The sequence below is a fragment of the Mesoplodon bidens genome (genome assembly GCF_964165515.1).
Source record: "Mesoplodon bidens genome assembly, contig: HAP1_SCAFFOLD_179, whole genome shotgun sequence".
NCBI lineage: Eukaryota > Metazoa > Chordata > Mammalia > Artiodactyla > Ziphiidae > Mesoplodon > Mesoplodon bidens.
The window spans coordinates 655,809-678,442 of record NW_027671490.1 but is presented as its reverse complement, the minus strand read 5'-3'; the positions used below and the strand labels follow the sequence as shown (position 1 = coordinate 678,442).

The window sequence follows — 22,634 nt, the reverse complement described above, 5'->3', positions numbered from 1 at the left end:
CATGACTTTGGACTAAAACTGTTGGGAAGAGAAGCTGTCTTTCTCCCAGGGTTACTAACCAGGTGCAGTATTTCTGGGGCTATCTTTAATCCCACTATTAGAGGATCTTTGAAGAAGGAAGCCAATATAGAGAAAACCAGACCCAAGGAATGGAGAAAGAAATTCTTATGTCCCTTTAAAAAGCCTGATCCGGGCTTCCCTGGTGGCGTAGTGGTTGAGAGTCTGCCTGCCGATGCAGGGGACATGGGTTCGTGCCCCGGTCTGGGAGGATTCCACATGCCGCGGAGCGGCTGGGCCCGTGAGCCATGGCCACTGAGCCCGTGCGTCCGGAGCCTGTGCTCCGCAACGGGAGAGGCCACAACAGTGAGAGGCCCGCGTAGCAAAAAAACAAAAAACAAAAAAGCCTGATCCAACTGTGTCTGAAGCTGATATCAGGCTACACGTGTACCTTAGAACATACACAATTTCTGTCCTTCACTAAAAAGGACTACTGATTAAAATACTCACATGTGCAAAGATTCTGAAAAATACAAATTTCTGGTTTCCAAGGGTTTACAATAGATCAGAAAGAATAAAATAGAATCATATCAAGTTAGCATTACTCTTCAAAAGTATGCTATTTTTTCTCTCTATCCCTGAAATTATTCAGGATTGTTTGCATATATTCCTTTCTTCAGAGATAGATTGCAGAGAAGAGAGCCTGGTCTTCTATTCACCTCCTTTTTCTTAATATCTAGCAAAGTGCTTGTACATGGAAAATAGTCGATAAATTTTTATTGAATTTACCTGAAAAGACAACTAATGGTACTCAGGGATTTATGGTAAATGCCAAATGAGTAGTTTAGATCATGACATCCTATTTTATGTTAAATCACATTTTTTGTCCTCTGGGCCAGGTCTTCATTCAGATTGCTACCACTAGATAATTTGTGTTTTGTTTTGCTTTCTTGAGCAAAGCCATGGCTCAATACTAGACAGAGGCAGCTTTGTGGGGATAGAAGAAGGGGAATTGAGAAAGCCTCCAGGGATTTATGTTTTACAAGGAATATGCTCCATTATCAAAATAATGTTAAATTATCTTGTTCACTTAACTTTAAATTGATAAACCATAAAATTTTAATGAGGAAAAGAGAGAGGAAGATTCACTCCCAATAATCAAAAGTATATGCAATAACAACATCTTGATCATAATCATTGTTTTTGACCTTTCCTAGCTCAAATAACTCAGCCACTTTTACATAGTTGCAGTGTAGAACCATTTTGTCACTAGTTAATTAGAACCAAATGCCCTGACAAGGTCTGATTCTTTCTTTATTCTCAGAGCTGTGAATCTTTTTTCTTCCTGGACCAAACTAAAGTGAACTTCGTTCCTGTCTGATATTTATCCAGCTTCAAAAGTGGAAGCACCTGAAGCTACTTTGTTCAAGGTAAGTGAACTAGATATCTGCAGTTAATATTTGTTTCTTTTAAATTTTAATCGATACAGGCATGTGTGGTCTTATATGAGGATGCGTATAAAACAATGCTCAAAACAATGCTTTTATTACAGTAGCTAAGATTCACACAAGGAACTGAAAATGCATGAGTGATATTCAACACCTCTATCTTTTTCTCTTGGGTTATGTCATTCTATAGGATGAAATAATGATGGTTAAAGTTTAATTCGTTTCTATGTTTTTTTTAACAACTTTATTGGAGTATAATTGCTTCACAGTGGTGTGCTAGTTTCTGCTCTATAACAAAGTGAATCAGCTATACGTAAACATATATCCCCATATCTCCTCCCTCTTGCGTCTCCCTCCCACCCTCCCTTCCCCACCCCTCTAGGTGGTCACAAAGCACTGAGCTGATCTCCCTGTGCTATGCGGCTGCTTCCCACTAGCTCTCTATTTGACATTTGATAGTGTATATATGTCCATGCCACACTCTCACTTCACCCAGCTTACCCTTCTCCCTCCCTGTGTCCTCAAGTCCATTCTCTACGTCTGTGTCTTTATTCCTGTCCTGCTCCTAGGTTCTTCAGAACCTTTTTTTTTTTTTTAGATTCCATATATATGTGTTAGCATATGGTATTTGTTTTTCTCTTTCTGACTTACTTCACTCTGTATGACAGACTCTAGGTCCATCCACCTCACTACAAATAACTCAATTTCGTTTCTTTTTATGGCTGAGTAATATTCCATTGTATATATGTGCCACATCTTCTTTATCCACTCATCTGTCGATGGACACTTAGGTCACTTCCATGTCCTGGCTATTGTAAATAGAGCTGCAATGAACATTGTGGTACATGACTCTTTTTGAATTATGGTTTTCTCAGGGTATATGCCCAGTAGTGGGATTGCTGGGCCATATGGCAGTTCTATTTTTCGTTTTTTAAGGAATCTCCATACTGTTCTCCATAGTGGCTGTATCAATTTACATTCCCACCAACAGTGCAAGAAGATTCCCTTTTCTCCACACCCTCTCCAGCATTTCTTGTTTCTAGATTGTTTGATGATGGCCCCTCTGACTGGTGTGAGGTGATACGTCATTGTAGTTTGGATTTGCATTTCTCTAATGATTAGTGATGTTGAGCATCCTTTCATGTGTTTGTTGGCAATCTGTATATCTTCTTTGGAGAAATGTCTATTTAGGTCTTCTCATTTTTGGATGGGGTTGTTTTTTTGATATTGAGCTGCATGAGCTGCTTGTAAACTTTGGAGATTAATCCTTTGTCAGTTGCTTCAAATATTGGCAAATATTTTCTCCCATTCTGAGGGTTGTCTTTTCATCTTGTTTATGGTTTCCTTTGCTGTGCAAAAGCTTTTAAGTTTCATTAGGTCTCATTTGTTTATTTTTGTTTTTATTTCCATTTGTCTAGGAGGTGGGTCAGAAAGGTTCTTGCTGTGATTTATGTCATAGAGTGTTCTGCCTAGGTTTTCCTCCCTTTCTATGGTTTTATTAGATAACTAACATCATAGGTTTTTCATGAGACGGACCCCTGAAATAAGTTTGAATTTCAGCACCGCCATTTGTCAGAGCTGTTAATTGTAGACAAGTCACTTACCTTTGCCAGCCTGTTTTCTCATCTGTTCCTCATGGAGTTGCTGTGAGGACCAAGTATTCTAATGTACGTGAGGTCAAAGGACAATGGTAGTAGTAGCAAGAGCTACAGATTAGCTGGAGTAGTAATTCTGTACAAGCTTTCCCTATATCCTCCCTAGGAAACTTGATGTAAAGGCAATTCCATTTTTCCCCAATGTTGAATGGGCCATATGGCTGGCTAGGCCCCCTCTTTCTTCACATTCCGCCTGTGTCCCTCAGGGATGTGTATGCGGTTGAACTGGTATCCTTCCAGGATGGAGGGAAACTGTTCTTCAGTTCAGGGTACACCTCTAGGAAACATGAGAATGACAAATAATAAAAAAGAACCAGCCCCAAATGCTGTCAAATTGTGAGTACAAAACTAATGTTGGTTTTCATGTCGCTGAATTTTTTGTTAAAGGAATTAAATTCTAACAAAACTAGCTTTGGTCAAAGAAGTTGACCCAATTTCATACAAGAAATAAGGATGTTACTGGGAATTGAACAGTTTATTGCTAGAATAATAAAGACGACAAGAGGAAGAATTATGGTCTCTTTTGTTCTCTCTTGAATCCCAGCTAGTAAAGCTGTGCCTGGACTATAAGAGGTGCTCAGTATATAATTATTGAATAAATGAGTGAATGCTGCTAAAAAAAAATAACAGGTGGACTTGGGCTGATTTTTAAGCATGATAAGTGTGCCATGTAAAATAAACTAGATAGAAGCAACATAGTTAAGCCAGGAAGCTGAAATTCCTCTTCTCTGAAGATCTCTAAGAGCAGGTTCAACTCCCATTTCTCCAAGATCCTGTCAGTTTACCTTTTGAAAAGAGGATAGGCCAGATATATTCTGAGGTTGAAAGGCTCTAGAACTCTCATGGAAAGTTCCATATATGTGTGAAAGGTCTTTCGTCATCTTGGAACTTGGAGAGCTTTGCCAGGCACCACAAATATTTATCCACAGTTAGTCTTTTACCCCCAATCATGCCTTAAGACAGATTTTCCTGCTACAGATCCATTTTGCTTCTGACACTCTTTTGTTGCAAGCCACCAGTTACCTGTGTGTGCAGGTGATAATGACCCCAGTGATATTTATTCATAGTTCACTTTTCCTTCACAGAAAGCAGGAAACAGTTCCTCATTAGTATCTGGGCCATATGTAAATAGCTGAATGACATTGTTGCTTTCTGTCCGCAAAGGAGAGAAATTTTGCTCAGGGTTTCACAGATAATACTGATTTTTTTGTGTCCCAGATCATGTTCAGGATATCATCATACATTGTGGTTCTACTTTCCTTTTGAAAATAATGTAGTAGATCAAAGTACTTATTTCTTTTATGTGAATAATACCTTATTCATTTAAACTCCTAATATGAAACAAGAATATTTATTAAAAGATTTCATGGAAATTTGGGGTAGAAAACAGTGCTCGTTTTATAAGCAATTGGAAATCAAATGGTAATTATTTTGAGAAAGAACTTTCTTATTACCATGGTGGGCTACTGACAATTGTTTAGGATAAGGTAACTAATAATTAAGTGACTATATTTGTTGCCCAAATCTCTGAAAATGGACAGGTTTCATGTTAAATGGTCTAATGTATATGAAGCCAAAGCACAATTTTTGTTGTTTTTCTGGTTTGATTACTTAATAGATACAGTACCAGAAACAAACCACAGCCTAGAAGCCCCCATCATAGCTAGAATACGTCTCAGGAAGACATAATTGGAAGATAAGTTTGAACCAATGAAACCCACAGAGCAGAAAGATACCATTACTGATTTAAAGATCATATATCTTATACACTTTAAGATAAAGTTGATGAATCTGAAGGACCCAGATCAGTAAAACCAATTTAGTCACATTGCATATGTAAAGAAAAGACAATGGGTCTAGTGAAACTAAGATGACTAACATAGCAAAAGACTTCAGTGCTCTCTAGTTTGCTTTGAAGGTATAATTTATGAAGATGCTTTAAGGTCATATGTAACACAAATGACAGTATTTCTAGAGATATATTTGTGCTCTGTAGGATTCATGAGTAATAATGCCTGGAGCACTCCGACAAAGGTAGTTGCATGAATTAATGGAGCAATCTGGGCATCAGTCCAATAAAAATGTTGGCTGAATGCTTCCTTGGGGGGAAAAGATGCTGAGAACAGGATAGTTATAAGCAATTGATGCTGGTTAAATAGAACATCTTCCTTACTCTTTTCAGCTTGCTTCTGAACTAAGTCAGCTGTGTGTCTTTGAGAGAGGAAGAAGAAGACTTTAAGGGGCAAGTTTACTTTAATGCAAAGAGTCAATTTTCAAGTAACGTACTTCTTTTTGGGTAGACTGACCTGAGTATGAAAACCCAGGCTTACTAGCAAGCCCTTAGTTATAAAGTCTCTGCATTTAATGCTGATATCTCAGCTTTATGCTGCACACTTCCTATAAGATCAAAGTACAATATGTAATTCTCAATTTCAATGCAACTACATATTTGAATAAATTTATTTTGTGTTGGGAACAGTGGGAAGAAATGGAATCAGTTAACCAGGTCTAATAGGAAGAGTTCCCTTCTCTCTTGGCTTGAGGTCTTCCATGGGGACATAAAGAAATAAAAACTCTAGGCTCATAAGAACTTCTGTGTCCCACTTGCCAATCAAAAATAGAAGGCAACTGGTTGTCTTTAAGTGATTGGTAGTGGGCATGGAAGAAAGGAGCATGCTGTGGAATAGCTGGGCTGGGTGGAGTGTCACATGCTTTTTAGAATTGGTCTGAAGGTCACTCTCTCCATTTATAGCCATGGAATGGATGGAGACCAAATTCAGTGTCAGAATGTTTGAAATCCATCCTTATTCTATAACTTTCTAGCCATGTTACTCAGGGCAGGTGGCTTAACTTCTCTGAGGAGAAGTTTAACTTTTTAAATTTACACAATTGGAAAAATAAAACTCTCCTCTGTGTCTTACAATCATTTCCTGAGACGCTATTGAAATAATGTATGCAGATGTGTTTTGCTGGTTGAGGAGAACTATGCCATTGTGAAGTGTGGACATTATTATTCTGTCTAATGGAAAGCTCCCTGAGGGTTTATACCGTTCATAAACCTCTTCCAGCTGCCTACTTTATTCCCCAAACCCTCCTCCTTTGGCTCTTCTTGTTGTTCTAATTACATCCAGGAGGACAACTCCATTAGGAATTAATGAGCTTGAGTACCTTCATTTGCCATCTGCTCCCCTCCCCCTTTTAACAAATGAAGGTGTGTCTCAGCCTCAAGACCTTATGTTGACTGTAGCCAGGCAGATGTAGCCAGCGTGATTCAGATGAGAAAGATTCTTTATTCCATGGTACCAAGGTCACATTTGGATTTGGTGCTGCTTTTGGAAGCCAGATGGCGACTGGAAGGTGAGAAGAGCCTCTGTTTAGAGCCCTGCTATGGAACACACTGGCCCCACTGGCATTCATTTATTCAAGCAGGCATTTATTCATTCAATTAACATTTACTGTGTCTGTTATATGCCAGACACTGTGCTAGATGGCAAGGATATAAAGTTGAATGAGACGGACTCTTTTCCTTGAATTGCTCACAGCCTACTGGAGGAGATAAATACATGTATCCAGGTAACTATAGTGCAATATTTGATGTGCTCTAATAGTCCTATAGCACTGAGTCTAGGTTCAGATATAGGGAAAGTTAGAAGAGCTGAATTGCTCTCACAATTGGGGCTTTTCAGAGAAAGGACTGTCTTCTCAGTTGCCTCCATGTCTATTAGCAAAAGGAACTGGTTTGTGGACCAGTAAGTATCTAGTTGATAACCCCCAATTGCACATCTCTCTTTTCCTTTATTCCTGTGTCTGCTGTGTCCAGTTTGGGAATCACCTAGGACATAACTGCAATACTGGAAAGATTTGCAAATGTAGAGAATAATAATCTCCCCATCTCTATTTATAATAACTGTGTACCATCTATTGTTTAATGAAGAGGGTGGTAATTAGGGTCCTAATAGATAACAGATGGCACACAAAACTGTTACAAGGGTGTGAGTACAGCCCCATAGGAGGGATTGTGCAGGAATCTGGGGCTAGGAGCAGCTGAGCTGAGACAATCTCTATGTCCAAAGGGAAGAAGAGAGGGATCAGTTTCAGGACCCCAGCAGAAAAAGGACCCCTGGAGAATTGGTCTTCTTGAGAGGTACAGTAACCTTCAGTAAAAGGTCATAGTTAGCCCACTTGGAGGCTATCTAGCAGGGAGAAAGCCAGGGAAACAAATCCCCTGCCTTCACTTTCCTCCTCCCTCCCTCCCTCACATCTCTCTGATGCTCTCCATGGCCCAGACCCAGCTAGAAGTCTCAGGGGCTGGGATCCTGTCAACCTCACCCTTCCAGTTCACCAGAGAAGGGTGGAGAGGGGACCTGGGAGGGCAAACAGAAGATAACCACCCAGGAGAGATCAGGATCCTCACCTGTAACATGACTGTGTAAGAATGTAGACTTGCCTGCCCCCAAAAGTTATGTTAATTATGTATATATGCGTATATATATGTGTGTGTGTGTGTGTGTATATATATAACATAACTTTTTATGCACATTTTATTATGCCTATATATACACATATATATGCACATATATACATGTGTGTTTTCTTAAAATAATAGCACACAAGTTCTGTACAGTAAGTCCCCTACATACAGACCTTCAAGTTGTGAACTTTCAAAGATGCAAACATGCATTCGCATGTCCAATCACGTAAGTTCAAGTGTCTGGGGTAAATTGTCACGTGCATGCATCTTCTACGAGTGGTTGTGCTTTTGTGTAGTTTACAGAACTGTATAGAGGACAGTAGTACAGTATCTTTATTTCAAGCCCAGGCTGTCCAGAAGCAAGCGTAAAAGCATAGGTAAAGTAGCTGGTACTACTGTACTTTTCAGAGTACTGTACTGTAAGATTAAAAATGTTTTCTTTATTTTTTCTGTTTGTTTTGTATGTATTATTTGTGTGAAAAGTATTATAAACCTATTTCAGTCCCGTACTATATAGCCGAGTTGTTAGTTGGGTACCTAGGCTAACTTTGTTGGATTTGCAAACAATTTGGACTTAAGGAACGCGTTCTCGGAATGGAACTCATTTGTATGTAGGGGACTTATTGTTTAACTTTCTTACTTGAGATGCTTTACCAAACACTCTTTTTCTTTCCTTTTTTAAAATACTTTCTTAGTTATGGAAAATGTCAAACACACACATACATAATAAATCCCTAGATGCCCATTATTTTGCTTTAGTACTTATCAATTCATGACCAATCTTGTTTCATCATGCTCGCGTCCAATCTTCATAATCCTATGATTTTGAAATACATCCCATGTTTGGCTTTTTGTTAGGCCAAAGGCATGTTAAAGCTATTTTTTAAAATGAATCCCCTTTCTCAATCACAAATTAAGCATATATTTTTAAGAGCTGAATCATAGGCAGTAATTAATATATTTTAAAAGGTCAGTCAGCCTCTCTTAACCCTAGATTGTTTTAAAATGATAAATGATTGCAAAACACAATGAATAACATGATTTATATAACTGTTTACTGTGTTATAGTTTAAAAATACTGGCTTATACCTTTTTTTTTTACCTCTTTTTCTTTTCATTGTTTGGTAGTTAACTAAATTCCTAAATGACGATTTCTTCCGTTTTATTTATCCCCCACCCCTATATTGGGAACCTATCATGGGGTACCATTCAGTATATAGAACATTGTTCCCCTCTGATTTGTAATGTCCCATCTTCCATATATCAGATTTCAATACATGCATGGGCCTGTGTTGGGCACCTCTTTTTATTCTGTTGGTTTATTATTTTTTTAAATCATTGTGCCAACATCATACTTTATAATATACTAAAAAGTATCACTTTATAATAATTCTTCATATCTGGCGTTTGGAGTCTTTGGACGTATCCTAGCCTTTCTTGGCCTGCTCTTCCATATAAATAGGTTCAGCTTGTCAAACTCCATGGGGAAAAAATCCTATTGGTATATGGCAGTTGATTTCTAAAATGATCTGAACTACAAAACATATTTGTTGAGAACTTTGAAAGTTTTCTAGAAGTTTATGAACTGAAGGCTTCATGAGGCTTAAGACAAGCAGGAATAAAATATGATTTTCTCTTTGTGCATGTGAAGGCTTGATTAAAAGAAAAAGAATATATTTTTGTAATATTTGTGTGTCAAGCATAGGATCCATATCTTTTTGTTTAATGTAGTTTTCTACTCACTTTAAGATCTTTCTTTGCAATATGGGCTCTCAGTGACTAAAAAGGCAAGGTTGAGAAGAAATGAGAAATGATTGACAGAAGATCTCAAGAGCTCAATGGTCTCAAAAAATATGCACCATGGACCCAAGGGGCAATGCATAGAAGGAATATATTAATTGGCTGGTGATTTGAAGATATTAATGATGAAGACCATGGCTGCAATACAGCTGAGTCACCAGTCATTTAAAAATGTAGGATCTGAATGCTTAGGAATTGTATTAGTTATCTGTTTGCTGAGTAACAAATGAGTGGCTTAAAACAACCCAGGTTTTATGGGTCCGGAGTCCAGGCACTGGGTCCTCTGCTTGGGGTCTCACCAGGCTCTGATAAACGTGTGGGGTGGACCACATTTTCATGTGGACATCAGCCTGGGGGGGAATGCACTTGCATGCTCATTCAGGTCGTTGGCAGAATTCATATCCTGGTTGCTCCAAGACTGGGGTCCCCAGCTTTTTGCTGATTGTCACTGGAGGCCACCCCAGATCCTAGAGGCAATGCAGTTCCTCCCTGTGGGCTGCTTCGGTGTGGCTGCTTGCTTCAGCCAGCAAGGAGGGTCTCTGGCCTGTAGAAGGCCCGGTGCCTCTTTTATGAGCTTTCACCTGATTAAGGCCACACAGGATAATCTCCTTTTTGATTTACCCTTTTGACTTGGGACCTTTATAACATCTGCCAAACCCCTTCACCTTTGCCATACTCAATTGTTTAGAAAAAAGTCACAGGTCCTGTCTATGCTCAGAGGGAGGTGGTGATCATACAAGGTGTCAACACCAGGCGAACAGAGTCATAGGGCCACGCTAGAGGCTCTTTGCATAGGGCTAAAATAAAATGGCAGAAAAATTGTCATCTGTGGTCACAGTTCTGGCCACCTGGTTCTTTGAAAGGAAAGGGCGTTTCTGGGATGAGACCTGCAGAGGCAGAGGTGTTAGGGTGATGTGGGTGCAGCCCGTTTTGCCTTGTGTTTGTGAGAAGCAGAAGGAACACACATTGGCCTCCCCGAGCTTTCAGGGTATCTGTGCTGTAGGGCTTGGGAGCTTGCTGTGGGCTGTCTCCCCTTCAGAGCAGTAGATGTGGGGACGCAGACACGTGGCTCTGACGGGCAGGCAACACGGATCTCCTTGCAGTCAGCAGCCCAGGAAAGAGTTAAGCCTTGGCTTTTGTTCCTGAGCTAGGAGATTTTGATTAGATGCTTAATTGCTATTGGAACCTCGTGTGTAGGGTACACGCTTAGCGACCTGAGACAGTCAGGGACCGAATTTAGTACCTACTCTTAGGCCTGCTCCCAAGGACGAGAAGAAAAGGAGTTTTGAGGTACATTGTTGGCACAAACGCTGGGTGAACAATCACCTTCCTGGCCCAGCAGCAGTTTCCTGGTGCAGGTGATTCTCTGGCATTTGTGCTGTACAGCTCCCTTCACCTTTCTGGCCCCAGCCTGTAAAAAAATTCTGGCACAGCAGGGAATTAATGCCTAATGGCAAGAGAAAAGGAAATTAGCACTTCCTAACAGCTAACCAAACACAAAAGCGTCCCCCAGCCTTGCACGGAACACCTCTGACCATCCATCCCTCTATGGCCAAGCCCTGCACCTTACAATTTGTGCTTAATTATACAGGAAAAGAGAAATCTGTTTCTCTGGGAGAGCCTCTGAGAACCTGTTGGGGAAAGCTTTCAATTTTAATTACAGAAGAAATACTGGCTGAGGCAATGGTGAGAAGGAATTACCTTTCCTTTTCTTCTGATTTTGCAAAACAGCTGGCAGCAGACACTGGCACATAGAAGGTGTGTAGGAAATGTGGGTCCAATAACTGAATAAATATGTGAATGAAAAAACAAGTGTGAAACACTTACACAAGAATATTCTTCTTTCAAAAGAATAATGAAAAATAATTTCATTCAATAAGAGTCATTCTTAGTTACTGATACATGACTCAGTAGTTCCCATTCAATTTAAAATGTTCCATTTTTTTCTGATACTTAACAAGTCATTAATTGAATGTTGCTCACTTTTAAGGCCAATCTGTGAGACATTATTTATCCTGTCTACTCTAAAGTTCCAGCATCAACTCAGGCGGGGCTTCACCATGTACTGATCATGGGACCTTGGCCTCTCATTGCCTCAGTTTTCTCATTTGTAACATGGGTATAATAATAGGCTTATTTCATAGGCCTATGAGGAGGAAAACCTCATATATATTTGTGTGTGTCTATATATATGTATTTAAACAGTGTCTTAGAATAGTGTCTGGCACATGATAAGCATTACAGAGTATTGACTGCTGCTACTAGTACTGTTATTATGAGAACGAACTGTTGAGAATAATCCTTCATATACTGGTTTATTCCACTCAAGATAAAGGAAACTAATAGAATATTAGAAATCAGATTAAACACAGAAAGCCAGTAAAATATACCAAGACAGAAGATGATGAGAGTGTAAAAGCATAGAAGAAAAAAAAACGGTTTTTGTTTTTGTTTTTCTTTTTTAAAGAAGGAAAAAGCCTAGAAATAGGACAAAAACTATTCGTTGGCTATACTGACATGGAGATCGCTGGTGACCTCCATAAGTAAAATTTCAGGACAGTGGGCAAAGAGATTACGGTGAGAGAAGTCAGATGGATGTAACTTATAGAGTAAATGGGACGTGAGGAAATGGAAACAATATATGAAGATAACAATTTTGAAAAGCTCAGACATGAATTGGCTAAAGAAGATATGCAGGGATTAGGGGAGGAGGGAGGCTTTCATGTTGCACGTATAGTTTTTAACATTTTAAGTTGGAGTTACTAGTCTAGAATGAGGTTGAATTTTGGCAAGAATCATTCATAAGGAGTAGATGGGTTGTAGAAAATGCAGTGCTGTGAAGTACTTGAGAAGATGAGAGGAAATGAAATGCTATCTGTAGTGCACATGGACTTTTAACTTTAACTCCTGTAGTAAAAGGGAATACAAAGATCAATGCAAATGCTAATGGATTAATGGATTTGGCAGTGGACTATTTACTGACTTCTGTGTTCTTAATGAGTTATGAAGCACCTCACCGGCTCAGAATGAAGGAAGTAGAGAGGATGGAGGAACATTTGAGGAGGGCAGGTAAAGCTTCTCAGAAAATAGTCCTTAAGGAGAATTAGAAAGAACGTACTATAAGTCAGAGCACTATTTCCAGTCTTGAAAATCCATTTGAAGCTGGTGATTATTAATTTATTGGAATACCAATTTGCCCTGCCACATGATTTTTCTCCAGCTACCTGGATATAAGTTACACAGAGGCAGAAGAGAGTGAGAGATAACAATCGAGGGAAAATACAATTAGTATTTTTTTTACCTTTTTCTACTTCCCCGCTCCAACTCTGGGGAGCCTTCATGGACATGGCTGCCCTCCCAGCCTCCAGCAGCACTCTGTTATCAAAGAATTCAAAGAAATGGAACATAGGTTTCCCACTTATTAATTTAGCAAAATGAAAAATTTTATATAATGTCTTCTGTTGGCAAAGATGTTTGCAATATAATTTGGTTCCATCTTTTGACAAGTAATTTGGCAATGTCTAGCAAGATAAAAATGTTAATAGCTTTTTACACATTAATTCTAATTCTGGATGCTTATGCCAATAAATACTTTATAATCCAGAAAATTATTATATAAAGATGCTCATTGTCATGTCATTTGCAATAACAAAAAATTAGAAACACCTTTAATTGTTAACAGTAGGAAAACAGTTTAGGAAATTATATCCACTTAGTAGAAAATTACACAGTTACTATAGTATAATTACAAGATGATGGAGCAAAATAGAATAATGCTTAATAAAGAAAGAATGAAGAAAGCTGACCTAAAATTGTGTCTTCCTTATGACAGTAATTATGTAAACATATAAATATTTATGAAAACTTAAAACCAAAATAAGGTTTTAAAAGCTCTGTACCAGTAATGGGGATTTTATGTTTCTTTCAAAATATTTTTTAACATAACTCTTATAATTTTGTTTTTTCTACTCCTTTTCTTAAGAATTTCTGATTATTACCTCATTTTTCATTTCATAGTTTCAAATAAAGTCAGCAATTTTATCATCAGAGAAGATTAGACTTATTTGACAGTTCATAATTCCAAGTTATTTGGTTTAAAAAGACCATATACACTTGTAGGTGCTTTCAAAATAAAATTTCGAGAATTTTTTTTTTTTTTTGCTCAGTCTTTCCTAGTATGGAGATTAAGCAAACTACCTAAAATTGTTAGCCATTCTTTTTTCTTTTTTCGCATTTTATTCAGTTATTCACAGAAATGATAACCAATGAGTCTGCAGTTGCCTCTGCCAATTTCTTAAATCCTCTATTATCCACAATATGAAACCATACTAATATGAATGCTTCCAGTATTTTCAGAGCTCTTTAGTTATTATACTTGAGCATTCTGTATGAAGTATCTTATGTAAGTGTAAAATTTAGACTCAACTTCTGGAAGCTTTTCATTTCTTAGTTCAAAAGTGAGAGATGCTTAATCCAGCCATATGATTAACAATTACCTGTATAGTAAGAAGCTCCTAAATTATTGTTTTATGGATACCTGGCAGTTTTCTTGCCATTTCTCAGAAGTTCTCTATTAAACACATTCTCTCTCTCTCTCTCTCTCTCTCTCTCTCTCTCTCTCTCTCACACACACACACACACACACACACACACACACAGTGATTAAAAGCACAGACTTTGGCATTATGAAGTCTAAGGTTCAATTTCCAGTTCTGTAGTTTCTGGGCCACTTCACTTTAGGCAAGTAACCTAATGTCTCTGAACCTTGTTATTTTCATCTGTAAAATGGACATTATAATCATATCAGACAATCCTCAAAACATCCGTAATGATTTTAGAGTTTCAGAGTCAGGTACAAGCAGGCACTCAGTAAATGGCTAGTGCTTTTATCACTTTATTATTATTTAGGTCTTGATTTTCCTTGAGTCTGTGAGTCCCCATAATGAAACGTAATTTCCAGTAGATTAACACCTGTTTTCACCAAAAATTTTCACTGAGTTCATTACTTTCTGTGCAACCCAGATTAGTTTTCTGCCTTTTTTTCTGTGCCGTATGTAGGTGTTCAATAGATTTATTTAATAAATGTATGAATGCATGAATGCATAGATGAATTTTTAAATGCTTCGTTTTGAGAAGGTAGAACAAATGTGACACAGTAGAACAGATAAGAAAATAGTCCATGGAAAAAATGGCAAAGTCACATATGTGCCCAGGGCCAGCCTAAGAAGAATTGCGTTTTTTTTTTAAGGGAAAATGTGTTGAATAGCTTATTTTAATTATTTTTAAAAGTTAAGTACAGGGACTTCCCTGGCGGTCCAGTGGTTAAGACTTCGCCTTCCAATGCAGGGGGTGTGTGTTCAATCCCTAGTCGGGGAGCTATGATCCCACATGCCTCGCAGCCAAAATACCAAAACATAAAACTGAAGGAGTATTGTAACAAATTCAATAAAGACTTTAAAAAGTGGTCCACATCAAAAGAAAAGTTAAGTACAAAAATTTGCTGATGATTTACATATTTAGCACCAATAAAATAATGTGAGATTAGCTGTACTAAAACAGAATGTTGAGCTACATTCGAATTAAGTGACATTATATAGTCTAATTTTGTGGAAAACTTCTGAGATGGCTGATAAAAAGTAAGATGGTGAGTGACCTTTGAGCAGAAAAAGACAGAAAGAGAAATGGCCTTTTCTACATTCTATTGTGCCTCTAAGTAAAATGCTTGGTAATGTAGCTACAAAGCTATATGTCATTTGGCTATATGTCATTTGGCTTTAGGCACCTACTGTGATTTACCTTGTGAAGATCAGATTTTGCCATGGAGAGGCTTTGTAAAAGTATCACACATTCCAGTACCATTGGCAACCACAGCTACCAAAAACGCTAATTTAACTTGATGAACCTAATTTCAGATGATAGTATCATTTCTTGTGGGTGTTTTCGGAAAAGGTGGGTAGGAAATGTATACAAGTGAATACTTTGTTGACTGAAATAACAATTCATCATTTTGAAAACATTAAATACATTAAACTTGTTATAGCATCAGGCGTTAATATTTCACTGTACTTTAGACATTGCCTACAATCAACGTTTTCTGCCCTTTGAAACAGAATCATGCTTGTGGTATGCATTAATCATATAAAAGATTAAACACTGAAAAGAAATTCAGCCTTTAAAGACAATTTGCTTTGATTTATTCAGTGGGTTCTTCCAAAAAGTTAATACCAAGAATTATTGCTTGTTGAATTGGAGTTACAAATTCTTTCAGGGTTACTTAGTATTTTCTTTAATATGAGTATCAAGGAAGGTAAAGCAAATTTACATATTTTTTAGGAAATACAGGCACATACTCATAAAACAAGAAACACGATGTTATTATAGACTTTATTTTTTAGAAATGTTTTAATTTTACAGAAAAATTGAGAAGATAGTATAAAGTGTTTCCATATACACTATACCCATTTCCCTCTATGATGATCCACTTCTATTAGTATGTTACATTGTTACAATCAATTAACTAATATTGATACATTATCATTTATTATAGCCCATCCATTAGTCCAGTTCCTTAGTTTTTACCTAATGTCCTTTTTCTATTCCAGGATTTCATCCAAAACATCACATTACCTTTAGTTGCCATGTTTCCTTAGGCTCCTCTTGGGTTTGATAGCTTCTCATAGTTTCCTTGGATGACCTTGACAATTTTGAGTAGTTAGTTTTTTGTAGGATACCCACTACTAGAATTTGTTTGATGCATTTTTCATGATAATATTGGGATTATGTGTTTTGGGGAGGAAGACCACAGAGTAGAAGGGTCGTTCTGTCAGATCACATCAAGTGTACAAAGTATCAATATGCATTATGAATGCTGAGGTCGACCTTGATCACCAGGCTGAGGTAGTGTTTTTCAGGTTTCTCCATCGTAAGATTACTGTTTTCCCATTTTCATGCTGTACTTTTTGGAAGGAAGTCAATATGCTCAGCCCACAACTAAGGAAAAGGGAGTTATGCTTCAGATGGGGTACTACATAAACTATTTGGAATTCTATTGCACTGGAGATTTATCTATTCTCCTGCATTTATTTATGTATCCAATTATTTATTTATATCAGAAGAACTCATGGATTTTTATTTTATACTTTGGGTTATAATCTAATTCTACTTTAGTAGAATTAGTTCCTCAAATTGCTCTAGTCCTGACCCTTGTGAACTCTTTTCAGTTGGCTCTTGTGCCACTCTGAGGTATCCCCATCCTGTATTTTTTTTTTTTTGGAACTTCCTTCCTTTCTGACACTATAAGATGGTCTTGTCTATAAATCTTGTATATTTACTGCCCTAGTCCTAGAATCAGCTATTTCTTCAAGGATAACTAGGTATTTTTAGTGGAGAACGGTATTAGCCAGCAGGATCTGGGTGTGGGGTGTGCTAATTGCTGCTCGGATGTCATTGCTTCTAGATCTTCTCAGCTGACAGAGCAAAGAGATAATATGTGTGTACATGACCCACGTATAGGCACATATCTATAAGTATCTCTCTACATAACCATGTGTATTAAGGTAATATGAAGCAATATTAAGCTAAACATGAACGTATATTGATGTTTCCAACTTTAATCTGTTACCACATAGATCATCTTAGCCTCATCTCTTGCTTATCTTTAAATTTCAATTCCAGCAAAACACTTGGCTTTTAGAAGTATGAAAATCAAATTGTAGCAACTTTGGGAAGCCACATCATCTAGCAGAATAATTCTTAAAGGGCAAGGTGTATATCATCAAATTTTAACTTACAGTCAGCAGTACTTTTTAACATCAGTAGGCCTCCAGACCTCTGCTTCCAAGAAGATGAAGTAGCCCATTTCTCCCAGGTTCTCCCACTTAAAACTAAAACCCTGAACATAACAACAAACAAACATAGGAAGACGCTGAAAGGTGGAAATGAGAAGGCAGACTTAACTAGGGACTTTGGGACTTGAGGAATAACATGGTGATGAGTCCCCTGTGTTTCCTGTTGCTTCCCATACATCCTGGAGAGGGTATTACAGGAACCCCCAATCAATAACCACCAACAGAACAACAGACAAAAAAGCTTCCGAAAAAAACACAAAACCCTGTTCCCCCTAGCCAAAGTATGAGGAAAGGGGTTGCTAAAGACAGAAGACCATTTGGACAATAATATACACACTACTCGAGCCAAGTGCCAGTGGAATATTGCACCCATCCCCTATGTCCTGTCGTTTCAGTTGGGCCAAGGTAGGATTTGATCTTCCTCACCACCCCACTCCTGCCCTCCAGAAGAGCCAGTGCTCTGATTCCCCACCAGGGTTGTTTCAGTGTGGTCCAGTGGTGAGCTGAGCCTCCACCCCTTTCCATTAGCAATCAGACTTTAAAAGGTGGTGCCTGGGCTTCCCTGGTGGCGCAGTGTTTTAGAATCTGCCTGCCAATGCAGAGGACACAGGTTCGATCCCTGGTCTGGGCAGATCCCACATGCCACGGAGCAGCTGAGCCCATGAGCCACAGCCACTGAGCCTGCGCTCCGCAAGAAGAGAGGCCGCAACAGTGAGAGGCCCGCACACCATGATGAAGAGTGGCACGCGCTCGCCGCAACGAGAGAAAGCCCTTGCACAGAAATGAAGACCCAACACAGCCAAATAAATAAATAAATTTACTTATTAAAAAAAAAAAAGGTGGTGCCTGACAGGCTTGTAAACACTGGGCTGCCCTCACACAGTCGTGGGGTCCAATGGTGGGACATAGCGTCCATCTCTCCCTGACATCAATAAGAATAGGATGTTACAGGTTGGAGGGAGTAGGCACCCCACTAACCCCCAACACATGATGTCAGTGAGACCCAGTGGGGTGCTGAATCCCCATAACCATCCTGAGGCAGGGCTAGTTGGCAGTTCTCTTCCTCTTACCTTGGTGTCAGTGGGGCCAGCACGTAGCTGACCCTCTACCCACACCCGGCATCAACAAGAAGGAATGAAGTGGGAGGAAGGACAGCAAACACTTCACTTCTCCCCTCCCCTATGTCAAGAAATCTACTGGGGAGGGCTTCCCTGGTGGCGCGGTGGTTGAGAGTCCGCCTGCCGATGCGGGGGACGCGGGTTCGTGCCCCGTTTCGGGAGGATCCCACATGCCGCGGAGCGGCTGGGCCCGTGAGCCATGGCCGCTGAACCTGCGCGTCCGCAGCCTGTGCTCCGCAGTGGGAGAGGCCACAACAGTGAGAGGCCCGCGTACTGCCAAAAAAAAAAAAAAAAAAAAAAAGAAATCTACTGGGGAGATGAACTTCCACTCCTACTAAAAGGCAACACAATGATACTAATGTTCCCACTTTTGGGGGGAAGGTGTCAGAAGGGCCAGTAGGATAGCTGCACTTCTACTTGATCTGTCTGCAGTGAGACAATGTAAGTGCCCACTTTTGCTGGGGTATCGTCAGTAGGGCCCAATGGAAATCTGTACGTAATCCCCCAGTCCTCATACTACGCCTCAAATAGGATGACTTCCTTCTAAAAAGTAATAATAAAATTAAATGGGTTACAGAGTCATATAATAACTCACAATGTTTAGAATACAATGGAAAAATACTTATGACACCAAGAACCAGGAAATCACAGAATAAATGAGAAAAGACAATAAACATACACCAACACTGAGATAAAACATCTATTCAAATGATCAGACAAGGATTTTAAATAAGCTGTCACATAAATGCTTCAATTAGCAATTATGTGTTCCTTGACAGAAATGGGAAAAATAGAAAATGTAAACAAAGAACTAGAAGCTATAACAATAAAAACAAATGAGAACAGTAGAACTAAAAAATACAACAATCAAAAAACTTTGCTCAAAAAAAAAAAAACGAAACTTTGCTCAAGAGTAGACTGGAGATTACAAAGCATAGAATCATGAACTTAGAAGAGATCAATACAATGTACCAAATGTACAGAGAAAAATAGACTGAGGGGTAAAGATGGGAGAAAGAACAGGATCTCAAGAACCTGTAAACAGTAACAAAAGCACTAACATTCATATCATCAAAGTTCCAGAATGAAAACAGAGGGCAAGTAGGACTGACAAAGTATTCAAAGAAATCATGGCTAAAAAGTTCCCAATTTTTTAGAACACATAAACACAAATTCAAGAATCTGAACAAACCCAAAGAGGAAAAACGCAAAGATATCCTTGCCAAGACGCGTTACAACGAAACTTCTGAAAAGTAGAGACAAAAAAAATCTCGAAAGTGGACAGGAAGAAACGATGCATTACTTATTGAGAAACACCAATTCCAATGACAGCATATTTCTTGTCTAAAACTTTTTGAAATAATGCAACATAGCTTTCACCATCCATGAATTTCTTGAATCATATTTATGTTTCTAAACTATTTCTTGTACCAGGTGTTCACTTTGTACCAAGTTCATTGTCCTAAAATGGCACATACCAAAGTATCAAGAGGTTCCCTTATTCCTGATAAGCTGTGATTGGATGAAGAAGACCTTGTTACCCTGCCTGTCTGATTTTTATTATAATCAGATGTTAATCTGTACCAGTCTCCATATTCAAAATTCACCTTCAAAATTATATGTTATTTACATGATGGTTGTCTTTATTTCATTTAGCTAGTATCATGACCTTATAAATGCAGTTTTGGTCATTTTCTACTAAAACCTCATATTTATCTGTGTGGAAAAACATCTCCTACTTGTTTGCCCTCTTATAAACTCTTCCTGTAATTTAATCCTCATGAGCTTTATTTCCCCTAATTGTAATTACTTAATATTTTGTAAAACATTTAAGAGATCACTGGTATGCTCTTTTTTTCAATCATCTATACATTTAAACAGTGTGTTGCAATAAGAAATAGTACTGGTAATCAGAATACCAGAGTCCTAGTTTTACCCATAAAAATGAACTATATGTGCATTTAAATAAGTTTTATATAAGGTTATATAAGGTTTATTCTGATTCTAAAATTGTTATGATTATTTAGAAAAGTATGTTTGAAATATGGCATTATTCAAAACCAATAGAGGTTTGAAATCTATTAAAAATCTACAAAGAATTCAACTATTTCACCTTTTTCCCTGATTTGATATTAAACTGTAATCCTTCATCTTTCACTTACAGCATGCTGTAGCTGCTGTTGACACAAAGACAAAATATAATGTCTAAATATTGTGTACTTGTTTTTTAAATGAATACTTTTGTTTAAAATTGTCTTTTACATAGATTCTTGATTCCCTTTTCACAACTTTTCCATTCCCCATGCTACTGCAATCAATCACTCATGATAGAAAATTATTCTCTTTTCTGTTTGCTAAAGCTCTTTTTAAAATACCAAGTTTCAAATGATCATCAATTCAAGAAACTTTGGGAAATGAACCTCATCATTTCCAGAATGAATATTTTGTTTCACTGGCTACCAGGACACCATCCTCTCCTAGATTTCTCCCCTCCTCACTCACCATTCCTTGGCAGTCTCCCTTGGTGATGCCTCCCATCCCTCAATGTCTTTTAGAATGCCCTAAGGCTCATTCCTGGCCCCCTTCACTCTCCATCTACCTTAACTACTCATGAGTTTTAATCTAGTCCCATTACTTGAATGGGAAGATGACTTATGATTCCCCAATTCGTACTTCTAGCCCTAAGCACTCACCTAACCTCCAGACTCCTAATTCCAATTTCCCACTAAATATCTCCAATCTATGCATAATAGACATTTCAAACTTAGCAAATAAAACTCAATATTTTGCTTTGATCCATCCATTGCACTCCCGTTTTCCCTGGCTCCATAACTCATCCAGTTGCTCAGGCAAAAATGTTAGATTCATCCTTGAACTCCCACTTTCCCACAATTCCTGTGTCCAGTCCATCATAAATTCTTGCCAGTCTAACTTGAAAATACATCCTGAATCAACCTACCTCTCACCTTACTCTTGCCGTCTTTACTTACTCCAAGCCATCATTGCTTGCCTCATCTAATGCAATAGGCAGCCTCTTCCACAACCTCCTTGCTTCCTCCCCTCTTGCCCCAATCCTTATAGTCTATAACCAATACAATAGCCAGAATAATCACAAAAAAACCATGAATCATATCACATTATTTCCCAAAACCTGTTCCCATCACTTTAGAATAAAAATTAAACTTTTTACCTGTCCCACATGCTTTATTCAGTATTTCTTCTGCCCTACTCTCCAAGCTCGTTTACTACTACTCTTCTCTCACACACACATCCAGATTTTCTTTCTGCAGTGGCTTTCCCAACATCAGGGCCTTTGCACTTGCTATTCCCTAAAACCTGGAAGATTTAAAAAATCTGTAAGGTTCCTCCAAGCAAGATCTTAGAAGGTATTTACATTTCATTTTGTAGAGACATTTGGTAGAAGACATTTTTGCAAAAGATAGATACATTTTACTTTGGCGGCTATTCACACATCTGGCAATTTCCAAGTTGGTTAAATAACAAATGTGAATTGATGAAGCTAAAATAAAAGAACTGTAGTTGGTGAGACCTATGTGTTTTAAACCGTGAACTTTGAGGAATTGTAGACATGCAAACTCCACCATGGTTTCAGTGTTAATGTGTGAGAATTAGCTAAGGTATTTTCCAAATACTCATTACTCTCTAAAGAGCTTCTGAGCAGGAAATCAGAACAGGGCCTGTGGACCTGAATTTTATCTAGTACCACAGTTGATTCTGTTGCAGGTGGTTTTCAGTCAGCCCTTTGAGAGACACCAAGCTGGGGTATTTGCCCAGATATGATTACCAATGGTCATGCAAGTCACCAATGAGATACAATCGAGAATCAACAAATGACTGAAAAGAGTGACAAAAGAAGAAGAGGATCCAGTAAGGATCAGTAGAGATGCTATCCCAAGCACTCTTGGCTAGGAGTTTTACACATCCATTCATATAAATGGATGATAGTTAACAGCCAAATGGCACTGCACATTTTTTTAAGTTGCTGAGTATTAAAGTGTATGGCTAAGCATCATAAGTTTTGTTAAATTATATTTTGGTTGCTATAAAATTAGGTGTACATTGTGTGTCATAGATGTAGGGATACAGATGTGTAAATATATGTCATTGTTTCAGTTCTTCAGCTGCTACTTCATAATGTCTTTGCAACTTCTAAATGAAGGGCCTCTTCAAATATTGTTTAGAAAGGAAAGATACCTGTTCATCCCTGTCCACCTCCCTTTCTTCATCCCCTTCCTTGTCCCTTCCCTTTTTTTTTTATATCTTTATTGGAGTATAAC

At 38.3% G+C, this 22,634-nt stretch overlaps 1 long non-coding RNA gene across 2 annotated transcripts in view; it reads left to right on the top strand.

Moving 5' to 3' along the window:
- The first annotated feature begins 1,251 nt into the window (after nucleotides 1-1,251).
- LOC308611293 overlaps nucleotides 1,252-22,634 on the top strand; it is a 37,159-nt gene continuing 15,776 nt past the window's right edge. For both annotated transcript variants that reach the window (XR_014014826.1, XR_014014827.1), the window contains exon 1: nucleotides 1,252-1,427. This is a non-coding gene — a long non-coding RNA (uncharacterized lncRNA). The remainder of the gene's footprint in view (nucleotides 1,428-22,634) is intronic.